This window comes from Triticum aestivum, chromosome 7D (genome assembly GCF_018294505.1).
Source record: "Triticum aestivum cultivar Chinese Spring chromosome 7D, IWGSC CS RefSeq v2.1, whole genome shotgun sequence".
NCBI classification, from domain to species: Eukaryota; Viridiplantae; Streptophyta; class Magnoliopsida; order Poales; family Poaceae; genus Triticum; species Triticum aestivum.
The window spans coordinates 548,573,535-548,587,353 of record NC_057814.1 but is presented as its reverse complement, the minus strand read 5'-3'; the positions used below and the strand labels follow the sequence as shown (position 1 = coordinate 548,587,353).

General features: G+C 45.1%; 1 long non-coding RNA gene and 1 pseudogene across 10 annotated transcripts; one reads left to right on the top strand and one right to left on the bottom strand.

Moving 5' to 3' along the window:
* Positions 1-296: 296 nt before the first annotated feature.
* Positions 297-5,709, top strand: LOC123165266 (uncharacterized). 10 transcript variants are annotated; one of them, XR_006482887.1, is made up of 12 exons: positions 297-634; positions 702-906; positions 992-1,155; positions 1,396-1,484; positions 2,304-2,350; positions 2,626-2,722; positions 2,838-3,084; positions 3,581-3,644; positions 4,066-4,217; positions 4,290-4,339; positions 4,420-4,480; positions 5,180-5,709. It is a non-coding gene; the product is annotated as an uncharacterized lncRNA (long non-coding RNA). The 10 variants fall into 10 exon arrangements; XR_006482880.1 differs by lacking the exon at positions 3,581-3,644; XR_006482886.1 differs by having other exon boundaries at positions 3,581-4,217.
* Positions 5,710-8,684: 2,975 nt separating this feature from the next.
* LOC123165264 (uncharacterized) lies at positions 8,685-12,269 on the bottom strand (annotated as a pseudogene).
* Between the last annotated feature and the right edge of the window lie 1,550 nt (positions 12,270-13,819).

Below are 13,819 nucleotides of genomic sequence, written 5' to 3'. Positions count from 1 at the left end.
ATTCACTAAAATCTGTGATAATATGAGACTCTTCCTCTTCTTCTTCATCTTCATATTCACCGTCCTTTCCATCTTTCTCTTTCCCTCCTTCAGTTTTTCTTCACCCTTCAATGAACATAAATGCTTAACAGCATTCTGCATTGAACATATAAAGCCTCTAGGCAAAACCGCGCCCTCCACGTCGCCTTTAAATCGCTCGTGCCACCGCCTGTAGATTTCATGCCCCGCCGAGGGCATTATCGTACTTTCACGTGCAGGTGTATAAAAGTCAGCCGCTGCGCCTGTAGAAACCTAGCCCCCAAACCTTCCTCCCCCGCACCCGCAGCCGCCTCCCCGAGCTCCCTCCTATCTCTCCTCCCTCCCTCCTCGTCCACGCGCGCTCGCCTCCGGCCACCTCCGCCGCGAGCCCTCCTCTATCTGCCTCTCCTCCCTCCACTCTTCTCTTCCCCGCCCCCTCCTGCTGTCGCCGCCTCCCATCCCCTCGGCGACGCGCCGCCTGACCCGCACAGTCCAAGCTTCGACGACGGCGCGCGATGATAGAGGAGGAGCGAAGGAGAGGTATGGTGGGGGATCTGCTCATGAGTTGGAGGTGCTCAAGTTGGGGTAGCAGAGGACGGCTCGCCGGCAAGCTCAGGTTGGAAGTGGTGAGATCCATCTCCTCTCTTCCTCGCCAAACCCTCACCCTTGTCTCTGTCTCCCAGCCCTCTCCGCCTGGTCCGGGGACGCCCGTTGGCGAGCTTCGACCACCCACATCGGGGCAGAGGGAGCCGCGCGCGTGGCCAACAAGTGGACCGACGGGAGAGACGCCGCGCCGCGGGCTCGACGGGGAGGAGAGATGAAGGGGGCGCGTGTGGGCGGCTGGCCGAAGGGGAACCATCGCGTCTCTGCCGCATCTACGAACCGCAGGTTAGTTTTGGCACAGGTGAGCTTTTTCTTCATCGTTTACTCATCTTTGCATTGTAACCTGAGCTCATCCCTTGATTCGTGGCAGATCAGGGCAGGCATGTCTTCATGGTGCTTGCGGAGGAGTAGGGCCGCTGAGGGAAAGTGGTGGTTGGGGAGGAGGACGCCCTTGTCCTTGCCCTTGTCCTTCCCCTGTGCTGCTCTGTGCATGGTTGTTGAAGGCGAGGACGACCTGTGACTCCTCGTGGCAAGGTAATTTCCTCCACCCCTCTCTTCCTCTCATGCCCTGTTGCCGCTCCTCAACTATGTTTTCCTCTCCAGATTTTTGGAAGTACCTGATTGGTTGGGTGCTTTGAATATATATCATTTTCTGTGATTAGTATTAGCAGCTTCATTAGGGGCAGTCTATTTTAACTCCACTTTCTAAACTGAACTGAATAAATCCATTTGAGTTCGTCTATTTCTGAATTTATTGTAATGTCATGCCTTCAGTTTGTGTTGCACATTAGGAAGAAGAGACCTGGGCAGCGTGCTTTACATGGGCGGCGTCACCTCGACCAGATTAACGATCCAAGCCCAAGGTGAAAATACTGCCCTCTCTTTTATTTCTCAATTGTGTGAGATCTGATTTGGTTCAGATTTTGTGTGGAGAAGCACATCGGGGGGAAATTAGAGATGCTTCTTTCTCCATGGGATATTTCAAAAACAGAATGTGTGATATCTGATTTTGTTCAGAATTTGTGTGGAGCTTGAAGTACATGAACAAGAAATTAGAGGTGCTTCTTTCTCCGTGTGATCTGATTTTGTTTGCTTGCTTGAAAATCCCAAGGAGACTTTTGCTTTCATTCTATTACACTACAATTTTATAAACCATATAAATGAATTACTTGAGGAATGTGAGCCCTCTTATCAGATTATATCCTTTGGAGCTAACTCATGTTGCTTTAGGGAAAATTAGAGATGCTTCTTTCTCCATGGGATATTTCAAAAACAGAATGTGTGAGATCTGATTTTGTTCAGAATTTGTGTGGAATTTGAAGTACATGAACGAGAAATTAGAGGTGTTTCTTTCTCCGTGTGATCTGATTTTGTTTGCTTGCTTGAAAATCCCAAGGAGACTTTTGCTTTCATTCTATTACACTACAATTTTATAAACCGTATACATGAATTACTTGAGGAATGTGAGACCTCTTATCAGATTATATCCTTTGGAGCTAACTCATGTTGCTTTATTTTACTTGCTGGCTTGCATTTCAAAACAGTATGTTTTTCTTATATACTTATATTTACCAGTTGGACTGTAAGGCAATAGAGGACGTTCTCTGAACCTTTACGCAAATAATTACTCATCCAAAAATGGCGATCTTATATACTTATATTTGTATGTTCTCTTTATGCAGAACACGTGAGAAATCATTGATGCGCATGACTGACAGCTTTCGCACAAGTAAGTAAAATTGGCATGTGCTTTTCTCTACTTTCTAAAATTATCCATATATCACAGGGCAATGATAGTTAGTTTTAGGAGGGATTAGTGGTTCGTCGCAGTTTTTCTAACTTCTATTGTCCTCCAAATGATATAGAACGCAGTCCAGTTCCATCCTCTAATTTCTTGTGATCTTTACTCTTCCGTTGATCTGTTGGGTTTGGTGTACATCTCCAGCCCTTGCCTCTCATGGCTTGTATTGCTTCTATTTACCTTCATGTTCATGTTCTGGTTAGGGGAGAAGTGCAAACGCTGGAGCACATGGATGTGTAGCAGGACTAAGTTCTGATTGGACCAAGGCAAAGGAAGCATACGACCGGAAATTTCTCTCAGGTCAAATTATCTACAAGATTAGTTCTTTTGGATGGGGAGAAATCACCATGTCCTGGTTAATATAACTGACATAGCTTGTGTTTTTACTGCTGAACCCTGTTTATGTTTGTTCTAGGTCACGAGGAAGCCGGGGGAGGAGGAGACCTCGTCGCGAGGGAGCTGCGGGAGGAGGAGCTCAACCCAAGAGGAGAGGATGCCAGCCAGGGAGTCGTCTTGGCTCGACGCGGTCCTTCGCGTCTTGAACCTAACGCCGTAGGCGGCTCGTGCAGTTGCGCAGCAGACGGCGGCCGAAGCTGGTCATGACCTCGCATCCTGGGTGCGTGCTCGATTAGCTCGTGTCTTCACGGCCTTCAGGTGCGCAGGTGAGTCCCCAACCATCTCTCTCTCTCTCGTTTTGCCTCTGAGGTTGCAAATGCAAGCACCTGTTTGCAAACGTGAGCACTAGCTGTTTGTAAAAGTGCTGAAGGAGAGCTGCTCAGAGGAGGGCAGTATGTGTGTTCGAGAGAGAGGGATGGAAAAGAGGGTGACTGGAATAAGTGGAGAAGAAAGTTATTAGTTGATTCCTATCAAACAAAAGTAAATACCAGCCATGTTATACTTTTAGTGTGTTTGTTAGTTCCATTTGCATATAATTAGAGTAAACTGCACTGATCCACATACTTTCTCCAGCTCCCTTGAAAGCTAATTTATTTGGCCCCCCATTTTACTGTCAATTTGTAGTATGCTTTCTTATGCTTGAGTGGTCAATAGATTTTAGGTTTGAGCAGCTAATTGGCAAATTTAAAAGTACAAGGGACAAGATAAATTGTGATCTTGCAATGTCTACTCCTCTATTGATGTGGCTCTTGATTTCTGAAGCTCCCAGGATTTGATAAGCCGCAGGAGGACGAGCTCAACCCGGACGAGGTCGTTGTGGTCCTAGGTTCAGTCAGGCTCTCTCCCCTCTCTACATCTCTCTCTCTCTCTCTCTCTCTCTCTCTCTCTCTCTCCTTCTACATCTCTCCCTCTCTCCATTAGAGGGCAGCTGCTGACCCCGAGGTGTAACCGGCCATGGCAAGGCAGGAGATGTCGAGAGGAATTTTCCTCCAGGATATTGCAGACACTACGTGTCATTGCCCGTTACAAATCTGCCTAGGAGTACATGGGAAAATGTTTACATTTAAGCAACCTCAGTTGCGGATTTTTTATATTTGTTCACTCGCTCAAGAGGCCATTAGTCTATACCAGCGATGGAGACAGCTTCCCTTTTCACTACTGTATTTTTCCCCCATTTCTATATTGTCTCGAATCATGCTATGAGTTTGGAAAATTGTATCACTGCAATGCCTTCTTCGTATCTGTAGAATTGGAGAAAAAACCATACATGTTATTGATGCATTAGTAAGAAGGCTCGCCGGCTGGGAGATGGCGAGCGCCAGTGAGCACTGCGCACGGTGTAGCAAGCTGGACAAGATCACAAGAGCGTGAGCGACAGTCAAGACATGAGCTATCCAGTGTAGGTTCAGACAATTCATTCATTCATTGAAGGTTCGGCATGTCTCATTATGTCTTTTTGCTTCATATTCAGGGTCAAACTGGGCTATATTTCTTTCATTGAGGCGAGGGTGATTCCAGCAGGTGAGGTGCATTTTAGACATCCGGATGATGTCTTGCTATGTCCAGGTGGTACCATGTCTGAATTAAGATTTCCCTTGCAGATTTTGCTTGGCATACTTGCCTTTTTTCTTGAAGTTGGGCGTCAGTCGTCTCTGCGGCAAGGTAAGCTTATCCCATTTACTTTGTTCAACACAGAGTCAAGATTCATATCCCCTTCACTGTCATTTCATTTGTGAGCATTTATTCCATTGATCTATGTCGTCGGCACCCTGACGATTTAGCCTTTTCTGCTGATCACAATTGCTTGCATCTGCCATCTCATTGAGGAAATGCCCCTGCTCCTCTTAATTAAAATTAATGTGAAATATGTTTCTACCAAAATTAATGTGAAATATGTTTCTACCAAAATTAATGTGAAGCACTATTGAGACAATGAATTTCAACTATGTTATGAGCCAAACCATATTAAGTATGTGCATCCTCGCTGGAATGCTTTCTGTTCATGAGCTGGTCTCCCAACACGTATTGTCGCTGGAATGCTTTCTGTTCACGAGCTGTTCATGAGCTGGTCTTCCAACATGAAGCAAGGAATTGAGACGGCCATCCACTTCATATTGTTAACTGGATGGTGTCGCACTATGCTTTATGAAAGCAACCTAAATAAATTGTTGTAAATAACCCTAAGGATTTTCTTTACCTTGAACTATCTTTAAACCTTTCTTCTTGCTTCACTTGATGCTTTTGTACTTCATGCTGCCATTGACCAGAATGTAAACCGTTATATTTCTGAATGTGCTATGTATGAGATCTCTGACGCTACTAATTATTGGCCTGCTTCGGGTCATCTATTTCCTTGTGCAGCAAGGATTCTGGATCGGGCGCAGGTCGTCGCCATAAGAGAGCCTGGCTGGTGTGGTCTTCATGCTTGGTGTGGAGAAGCAGGGGAGGATGAGTAGGACGGGCATGGGGAAGGAGCAGCCAGGCCGGAGCTCCGGTGTTGCTCGCGTCATGGTCGAATGGAGCCGGCCATCACTATGGGCTGCTGCTCGCCGGTCGTCGTTCCCCAATCTCAGTTGCTCATCTTTGGCTTCACCATCTTCCTCCCCTGATCATGCATCTATTTTAGATCATATAATTATGCTATATCATATATGTTGTTTAGTTCAGACTTGTGCATGTGCATGCATTGGCATTGATTTAGACAGAGATATTGCATGATTTGTACATAAAAGGAGTACGGATGATCTAAGAATAAATGTTCGAATAAAGTTAGTAGTGAGATTTAGGTAGAGGTTACCTGCACTGTTCTGTTTTATGTAGATTCTAAGCTGCAAAATCATACATGGTCCTGTTAGTAGTTTGTTTGAGTTGTGACTTCACGCATTTTCCCTTGGAATGTTTGTATGTGTGATCACTTGCTTTTAGGTTCCCAGCGGTATATCATGAGAAGTTTTTTACTTTGCACCGGGTGATCAACTACATATTTAGACGAATACACTATTCAGGACCAGGAACATTAAGATTTCTAATGTTGTTTTCCTCTTTCAAGATTGCAGTTTTCATAAGCCTTAGATAGCTAAGGTACATAGTTTTCATTTAACAATGTTTTTACTGTTCTCTCATCTCCTATATGGTGTCTAAGAAATACTAATGTAGACAATTGAAAATTTTATGGCCAATTATGTGGGGAAGGTGCAGCAAGCCGGCCCTCGCGTCGCAGTAGAGTGGAGCCGGCAATTTTATGATCGGTCTCTAAATATTTCAACTTGCACAGTTTGAATTAGTTTTACATGCTAAAGTATATAGTTTGAACATAGGTATTCCTTAATTTTTCATATAAAAGGTTTAGAATTATTACCCTCGGTGCTTGCTAAAACTCTAAGTTACTAACAAATGCAAAGGTTTCTGTTACAAAAGGCTAAAATCATTACCCTTGATGCTTGAATTTGGACCTTGCACCTTACTTGGGTAACATAGAGCCAAATGGCACGTTGTCCAAATACACGTTCAAAACACTTCGGGTTTGACATGGTCTCTATCCTTGATCAAACATAAAGTTACTAAAAAAGGCAAATATTTCTCAACACGAACATGGTTTCAAATGGGTGTCTGCGCCATTTGGCGCACCGGGTCATCTAGTTATATGAAAGGTGCACAATCCATGATATGATTCCGTGAAGACATTATCTATAGCTTTCCCCATGGCCGCATCTTGATCCGTATAAATAGTTCTAGGTTGGCTCCCATTATGTGCAGCTAGAAAAGTCTCAAAAAGCCATTTAAATGACTCAAATGTTTCATCAAATAGCAATGCCGCGCCAAAAATGGTGGTTTCTCTGAACTGATTGAGCCCAAGAAAAACACCAAATGGCCTATATTCTTTGTTTGTGCCAAAAGTTGTATCAAATGTGACAACGTAACCGAAGTGTGCATAGTCAAGAAGCATTTTAGCATCAGCCCAAAATATGTTGGCTATATCTTCCTCACAATCCAGTTGCAAAGCATATTGAAAAGATGGGTTCTCGATCATTTTGTCATGAAAATACTTCAACATACTACCAGCCTGACCGTAAGCCAACTCTCTTTGTCACTTGGTTTGCAAATAATTCTTTTGATCACGACAAGTGTAGCCCAGGTTAAATGGTCCACCAACTTGGCGACAAGCAAACTCATGTGCAGCTTGGGCATTATTCCTGAATCCTCGACAGTTTCTATTTCAAAAGCTTGTAGTCCGGAAATCTTCCTTTGTGATGCCATCAAGTGACATGTTTGTGGCAATTGAAGGCAATGATTGTGTTCCAACACAATATGTGTGACTTCGTAATTTCTTTGCACTTGGTCCAATGATATAATCATGCGAGCTTTGCAATTTGTCCTTGTTTCAGCTCGAACACGTTTTGGCTCATGATCCATTGTTATCCCTTTCTTTCGTATACCCTCATTTGAGCAAACAAATGTGCATGAAGTCACTTGACCATCCATCTTACTTACATGCTTGTTTCTCTTCCTCACATCAAACCCAACACGGCCACCATATGCAACCCAAAACACCCAAGCTTCATCTGCATTTCTAAACCTCATACCAACTTGAGGTATTCCCTTGTCAATTTCGCCCATTGCACAACAATTGCAAATGCACAACACTCAAATCTTGTCAAATTGCACAACACATCACCCCAATCAGTAATAATTCTGTCAAATAGGAAAGTACACATCAGTGCATCACTCATTTGCACAGAACACATCACAAAATTCAGCTATTGCAAAGAAAGCTACCTGCTGGAGTCGGCCTGGAGCTTGATGGCCACTGCTACAGGACCAAATCTGCCACCATGTCAGCGGCTACCAGCAGCACAGGCGGAGGGGGCACAACGGCTAGACGGAGTGGATTCTAGGAGGGGTCGGAGGGAGCGGAGGGAGTTGGCGCATGGAGCGATCGGAGCCCGTCGGAGGTGGCGAGGCGGAGGAGCCCGGAGTGGCGACGGAGGAAGCTGCCGATGGCGTTGTCTTCGGTGGCCGCCGCCGAGCTCGGTCCACTCCCTTTCCCACGGCGGCGGCGGCGGCGGCGGCGGGAGAGCGGTGCCCGGTACCCAGCTCGCGCAAAATTTCCTCTGCTGGGAGAGCCCGCGAAGCTGTCCCGCGCAATTTCCCCTGCTCCCCCAAACAGAGCTCGCGAAGCTGTCTCTCTGTCAGTCTATCTGCGTGATTGGTGCAGAGAAGATATGTCTGGAGACTGACAACCTGGGAGTGGCACAAGCTCTTCAATTCAATGATCGTGACAGGTCGCATTTTGGCCCTCTTATTGAGGAGATTAAGGAGCTGCTTAAAGGTGTTGACGATCATCTGGTGATCTGGTCTAGAAGATTGACCAACAAGGCGTCTCACAATGTAGCCAGGGAAGGCTGCATGAAGAAGCTCTGTAAAACCTGGTTTAATTTACTCTAGCGTGTATTAGTGATGTTATCTGACCCTCAAAACATCTTCACAAAAATATTTAAAATTTTGATTATTTGACTTTCAAAAGAAGCGTTAAACACTATACCTGAATATCTTTCTGGTTCCGCACCTTCTTGTTCGATCGTAGGTCTAGAAAAAACGCCTCACAAAACGTGAGCACTATTTTTGTTTCGAAAATAAATAAAATAAAATAAAAGTAAGCACTAAACACAAATTCCTTTTCAGTAAAGCAACTGTGAGTTAAAAGACGAAAAAAAAAGTATCAGTACGTCCGACAGGAAGGAGATCCGATTAATTTCCTCGCGAACTGCACGGATTAGGATTCAGACCAGGATTAGAGCTGGACTAGGCAGCAGTGGCCCAGGTGCATCCTAGCCCTAGTTCACCAAGCGGATACGGGAAACAGTGTAGCCAATAGGCTGCATCCAAACGCACCCTTACAGTCACAGATAGAAGAAACAGTGTACGCCAAGTGGCTAGGATTGTCAGGAGATACTAGAAACATGTAAAGATACCAGAAACAGTTCAACAGTGTCCACGACTCACTCTAGACTGTTGACCAGGTCTTGGCCCATTCCTCAGACACAACTTTTCGATTAACTTTATTCAAGGCCTGTAATAAGCCTACTGGGAGGAAAGCAGAGTCGACCAAGTCACCTTCACTGACATCAACCCGAATTCAGTCTTTATCTCGTGAGTTTCAAGTCCATGTGTGTCCGCCTTGAAGGAACAACAGTGCTCCGCTGAACCGAAAGGCCCCGAGGCCACCTTGAACTTCAAATCCAGAGTGGAACCATCCGCTACAGCAACCACAGACCTCTTTAAGAGGTGTGACTCGCCAATTGCACCATCGAACAGCCGGATTTCTTCGTTATAACCACCGATAAAACAACTGAAGCACAGCTCAAAACTGCTCTGCACTTCTGACACGGCAACTTCTACATTCGCCATGACTGCCTTATCAATACGTGCTAGGGTTATGTCAACTGCGCCCCGGTTACAATAGATGCGGTTTGTGAATGCTTGATTCCATACTCCCCACAGGTCGGCTATGCCTGATACACCATCAATCAGCTGGTGATCATCCCTTTCTGCTTTGCCTGCCTTGATCCTAATGTCAAATTCCACTAGAACAGCGCAATACGTATCTATGCCTCGCTTAGGGCCAGCCATGTTGATGAGAGAACCCTACAAAATGTTACTTTTTAGTAGCTCTTCACATGGAAGTAAGAAACATCTAAAAATATGAATACTTCTCTTAAGCTGTTTTACTCGCCACACCATTTACTTCAGCGATAGTTTACAATTGATGACCAAAATCTTTGCCACGTATCAAACTGATTGGTTACATAGTGCACAACAGTGCTCTTGGTGGGGAGGGGGATGGCCCTTGTATTTATTTGGTATTGTTCAGATACCAATTTTTTTTACATAAGCCTATCGAGATGACAAGAGAAAATAAAATGACTTGTAGTGATGCGATTATTCATGCTGGTGTGTTAAGTAGCAACCAAGAGCCCGAACTATTTTGTTTGATTTTGTTTCAAATACATGATACTCACTCAGTTCCATAATTTATAAGTTTCTCATAGTAAATCACCTGTCCACAAAAAACTTGGTATAGTAGTGGCTTATACAATCCAAACAACTATTTTGCTACTTTTGGACAGATAAGTCACATGGACACATCTTTAATGATGCAAAAGAGACTAAGACCCTGTTCGGAATTCCACCGGCTCCGCGAAATCCCGGGAGCTGCGGAGCCAGGAAATAGGTGCTCCGTGCGTTTTTGAACTGTAACTCCACCAGCTCCGGGAGTGGAGTTGCGGAGTGGAGGTACTCCGAACAGGGCCTAAGTGCTTGTTGTTCTAGGCATGCGCTAGGATTGGTCTTACAACGTGAAGTAAATAAATTTGACATAAATCAGGTATTTGATCCCCCTATTCCATTCCGTATAAATCATTCCCCAGGGGGGTTTTGCCCATGCTGCAACATCCACTTAATGTGAGAACTTCCCCAGTGGGTGATTTATACCATATGGAATACTTCAAGGGGCCAAAAACCTGATTTTATTTATACTTGAGGGGGTTAAGTAGACGTGTTACTTGAAATAATTGCAGGTAAGTATGGGTTGGCACCTGTTTCACGATGACAGGATCATCCCTGCTTATATTGACAACATAATTAAGCAATGTATCCAGACAATCCCGCACTGCTATGTATCCAGACAATCCCGCACTGCTATGTATCCATACAACTCTACTGGGCCAACATCCACAGCAAGTTCAGCCAACTTTAATGAGAAAATTTGTAAGACGCGACTAGGTTTATGCCGCTTGCATTTTCCGTTGCGGAAGACGCAATCTTTGGGATCTGCCAACCGAGCTTCATAAAATAAACAAGTTAAATTGTAATGGAGATCAATATAGGAAACAAATAGTCATCATATGAAAAGTAAGCATGTCACTTGAGGATTCCATGGCCCTAATGGATGTTTTCCTTTTCATCTAAGTGGAAATTATTGGTGTTCTTTTTACTAGGAATTATAATCCCTCAAAAGTTTTTGTTTTAGGAAACTCAAAGAAAAAGCGGGTAACATTTCATCACGTCAGTAAGTAAAGGTCCCTTTTACTCTGCCAGATTATTTCACAACCCCCTAAACTATTTATTGGTTACGTTTACCCAAAGATTTACTAAAACAGGTCAATTCAACCCTTAATGAAAATATTATTTTGTTTCATTTCTAGAAGTCCTCTTGTAAGATGGTTTTTTATTCTTTGCAATCAAAGGTAACATCATACCCATACCCATAATAATAATAATATATTCCTAATTTTCTATCTTGTATAGTTGGGAGCAACTAAACATATTTTAGCACTCATGATAGAAAAATACGTGCTAAAAAACTGACTGAACATATTTTTATAGGGTAGGGCATGGTGACATCAAACAAGATAAAAATCATTATGCAGTGAATTGAACACAATCCTCTTTTGCAAAACGTAACAAATGTAACCCCAGAATGCAATGCGTTGACATTTAACTATCAAAAGTAATAAATAAAGTAAAGAAAATTAGCCACAAGATGTCAACACAGAACACATCAATTGACCCTATTGCTTGGAAAAGGTGCTCATAACAAATTGAAATAGGTAACGAGATATTGATCACTTACTCTCACTACGGTCATCAACAGCATAGTTCTTTTTCCACGCATGAGTGCTTCTGTGTATAGAACCATCACGGTGTGTGCTTTCTGGAAGCAATTCCATGGGGAATACTTCGTCACCGCTTGCTATCAATGCGCTCTTTGTATCCTTGCTATCAATACTCCTTCCTTTTTCATCTATAACTTCCAAGGTTGTGCCACTCGTCTCTACATTTTTCGTGCCTTGGCTGATGACAGAGTGATCGTTGGCAGAAGAGATGAGCAATCGCTTGTCTTCGAGTCCACTGTTGCTGGACATGCTCCGAGATCCAGGAGGAAATCTATCACCAAATAGAATAAAGAGCAAATTTGAGCACCCGACACATTTTTTAATTATTTTTCGGTTCCCCCCTTTCCCCTGGGATTAACTATAAGACCCTCACCCCCTGCCTTATTTTACCAAAATCAACACATGAAGAGTAATTAAAAACCCACAGTTGGTCAGAATCCAGATCCAAAACTATAGCAACTAACTAAAGGCGCAAACTTTGGCATCAGATGATCAAAACATACCGGGAAACACGACGGACAAGCAGATCGGGAGCCATGAGAGGGAAAACTCGTGGTGCAAGCGGTGGTGGCGACCAGCAAGGCGGCGCAGAGGCCGTGAAAGAGAGGAGAGGTCGCGAGGTGGAGGAGAGGCGGAGCATTGGGTCATGAAAGGTGGCGACGCCAGGTCGTCGGAGGAGGCGAAAAATCTGGCAGAGGATCGGCATCTCAGCGCGCGGCGGCGGGAGAGATGGGGTGTGCCGGCGTTGAGAATGGGGAGAAGAAGTTTTGGGTGGGGGTGGGTGGGTGGGGGGGGGGGGGGGGGGGGGGGATAGCTGAACACACGGCGCCGGCCATGGGGAGGCGCAGAAGTTTTGACGATTGCTTTCTCTCTTTATTTATAATGGAAAAACGATTGGAATGGATTTCAATATGGCAATGGGTACCCGCTACCCGTAAACCCGGTGGGTAAAAAGATTTTCAAAAAAAACCCGGTGGGTAAAAACCCTAATTAGGGTATGGGTATGGAAAATTAAAATACTCATAGGTTTTTAAATGGAAAAGTTTGTATCCGGGTACGGGTACGGGAAGGCAATACCCATACCCGTAAACCCGTATACTACTACACAATGTCAGGTAGGTCCTATGTGTCATTGACTAGATTCAGAAAAAAAACCCTAAGTTATCAGGTGCTAAGTACAACTAGTCAAGTAGATTTGTTCTTGTCTGCCTCCTCGCGCCTCCAGCCACCTTCAAAAGGAAAAATGCCTGGGTGCCATGACGACTACAAGGTGGGACATGGTCGTAGCCGGGTCTTTCTTATGAAACGTCCAGCTACTCCTACGAGACATGGTCGTAGCCGGGTCTTCCTTATGAAACGTCCAGCTACTCCTACGAGGAACGCATGTGCTCTGCCAATGACAAGGGCGGAGCATGACAAGCGTCCAATTTGGTGAATAATTTTGCACCCCACACTTAACCTTTTTTTAATTTCTATGATGCATGAATGTGTTGATGATTGGTCTATTGACGAATGTGTACGATGAATGGACTATTTGAATGTTTTGATGATTGTTTAGTCAACTTTGAACATGCTGAAATATAAATACCGAGATGGGTATTTTTATCCGCCGGCATTACCCATACCCAATCGGGTACGGGTATGGGAACAATTTGAAACCCGAGGTGCGGGTACGTGTATGGGTTTGGGCAGAAAATATTGGGATGGGTGCGGGTTTAAGCACGCATTACCCATACCCATACCCTACGGGTGCCATGTTGAGAATGGATCGAATCGACGCATCGACGCTCAGTGCTAGGCGCCGCCAGCGCGCCGTCCTAATTTTTGGTCGGCCGGCCCAAAGTCGTTCGATCTACACACACAGCCGTTAGATCTTTCCCCGTCCTCAACCTCCAGCACGGGGGAAGGGAGAGGAAGGAGACCGCCACCCCCGCAAGCGTCGACCGCCTCCTCGTCTTCCTTTACCGCCGGTCGCCGCCTTGCCACTGCTTGCCGCCTATGTCTTGCCGACTCCACGCATGTAACTTTGTGCGGTGTCCGTTCCAGTGGCGACGGAGGCAGCTCGCCGGCGAGCTCCATGGTTGCAGCACCCCCGATGCGTCGTCGTCGCCCCCTCGCCATCGAAACTCGTTGCATGGGGTTGCGTGAAGAGTCGATGTTGTTCATCGGTGTAGCAGAAAAAACGCCGGTCATAGCAAAAAACGATGGTTGCAGCAATTCGTTGTCATCGCCGTCGCGAGTCGCGACTCCGCCATGACGGATGTAGCAAATCCAACGACAGTTGCTGTAATTCATCTCGCCGCAATCACCGGTCGCAACTCCGCCA